Source organism: Sprattus sprattus, assembly GCF_963457725.1.
Source record: "Sprattus sprattus genome assembly, chromosome: 6".
Taxonomy (NCBI): domain Eukaryota; kingdom Metazoa; phylum Chordata; class Actinopteri; order Clupeiformes; family Clupeidae; genus Sprattus; species Sprattus sprattus.
Window position 1 is genome coordinate 6,668,809 of NC_137925.1, and position 2,500 is coordinate 6,671,308.

Below are 2,500 nucleotides of genomic sequence, written 5' to 3' on the forward strand. Positions count from 1 at the left end.
TCTCCTCTCCTCTTCTCCCCTCCTCTCTCCTCTCTACTCCCCTCCCCTCCTCTCTTCTCCCCCTCCCTCCTCTCCTCTTCTCTCCCCTCCTCCCTAATAGAATAATAATAGCACGCTAAAGTTGAAGAATGGACAGGAGGCAGAGTCGGTTTCAGTTGGCTTGTATTGCAGCATGGAGACCCCTCTCGCTGTTGGTTCAAGAACGGTCTAACCTGATGCAGTATGCTATCAGGTTTTATACAAAGAGAAGGGGGGGTGGGATACATTTGAGAGGGTCACCTATGGGGGGATGGGGATGCCAGGACACAAGGCCTCTAGCAGGAAGAGGGGGGGGGGGGGGGAGGGTCACATGTCATTTGCATTGGATCTCAGTGAGAGACAGACGTAGTATACGTTCAGAGTGAGTTGTAGATACAGAGAAGTACATCTTTACCTATAATAATAACAATAATTCCAGTTCCATCATCCCCTCTCCTCTTCTTTCCTCTTCTCTCCCCTCCCCTCCTCTCCTCTTCTCTCCCCTCCTCTCCTCTTCTCTCCTCTCCTCTCCTCTCTTCTCCTCTCCACTCCTCTCCTCTCCTCTGCTTCCACACTGCTCTATCATGGTGGATTAAAGCACAGATGCCACATGAGGACATATCTCTACAGTAACTCTATTCCATGGCTCCACTGTTTTTTTCACTGCGCTGTAATTGAATTTCGGACATCCAAACCTGATCAGCAGCACTACTGTGGTGAAAAACAACAAGACAACAAAACAAGAAAACAAGACAACAACCAGGAGCGGGATGGAGCATTTGGAGCTCGTGAACAGCAGGGGGAAAAAAAGGTCTTTTCATATTTTGTGGTTTTAAATCACTGCCAACAGAGACAGGGCCCCAGGCTAGATGCCCTTGCTCACACAGAGCCACACGTGTCCCGGAGATGCACCCGCCCACCTTAAAATAAACAACACATAAACAACACAATAAACAACATCTTTTGGTCCTGCCGTGCCTCGTCAGCCACACCAGCTCTGTTTGCATGGCCCATGCCCACAGGTATAAGCGGCGGTGGTGGCAGTGGAGGTGGCGGTAGCGGCAGCTCGGACCGGTTAGTCACGGCTCAGCCCGGCAGCGAACACCACTGCAGAGGAGGATCAAAGCGCCCACATGTGTGTGTGTGTGTGTGTGTGTGTGTGTGTGTGTGTGCGGCCCATCTGAAACGAGTGTTTGGACTCTCAGATCAGGAGCGATATCAGACACTCAAAGGCCCATTAGGAGGGGAGATTGTTTCCCCAGTCCCCCGCTCATAAGCTCTAATAAAACCACATCCGTCTGCCTCTTCATATCTCTCTCCCTCCCACTCCCTCTCTCGGATATGAGAGAGAGAGAGAAGGAGGTAGAATAAAAAAGAGAGGGGATATCAGAGAGAGAGAGAGAGAGGAGAGAGAAGGAGGTAGAATACAATACAGAGGGGATATGAAAGAGAGAAAGAGAGAGAGAGGTAGAATAAAATACAGAGGGGATATGAAAGAGAGAAAGAGAGAGAGAGGTAGAATAAAATACAGAGGGGATATGAAAGAGAGCGAGAGAGAGAGAGGTAGAATAAAATAGAGAGGGGATATGAGAGAGAAAGAAGGATGGAGAGAGAGGGAGGTAGAATAAAATAGAGATGGGATATGAGAGAGAGAGAAGGATGGAGAGAGAGGGAGGTAGAAAAAAATAGAGAGAGAAAAAAAGAAAAGATGGCTTGAGGGGAAAGATGGGCAGATGGAGAGGAAGGGAAAAAGGAAAAGAGCATGGAAAGAATGAGAAAGAGAGGGGGTGGGAGAGAGAGATAGAGAAGGCGAGAGAGGGGGCGTGAGAGAGGGAGAGAGAGAGAGAGAGAGAGCAGGATAATGAAATACAGGAGTGGAGCAGCTCAATACAAACATTCATACATTACCATTAAACTGAACAGCAAGGTGCAGTTATTTCTCTATTACGAGAACCATATCCACAAATTTGTCATAGTTATGAAGAATTTCAAAACAAACAGCACATTTGTCTCTCATCGGGCCGTATTATCTGGAGAATTAAATCCACTTGCTTTAGCGGCCAGCCGTAATATCATACCCCCGCTCAACTCTGCGTGAAGGCGTCTCTAAATTGACAAAAATGCCATGACATTACGGGAAATCTCTTCGGGGAAATAAAGTTAATACGCAGAGATTCTGACAGGCAGACTCCTTGCGCCTTTCATTAAGAGAGAGGTTTCAGTCCCAGCACTGGGGCGACACCAAGCTATTCATTACCACTGAAATCTGCCTTTGATTTGCAGCCTTAGCGGCCAGAGGGCCTCACCGCACCGCTCCACAGACCCCTGGCAGGAGACCAGACTGAGCCTCACTCTTCCACAGACCCCTGGCAGGAGACCAGACTGAGCCTCACTCTTCCACAGACCCCTGGCAGGAGACCAGAGTGAGCTGAACTCTTCCACAGACCCCTGGCAGGAGACCAGAGTGAGCTGAACTCTTCCA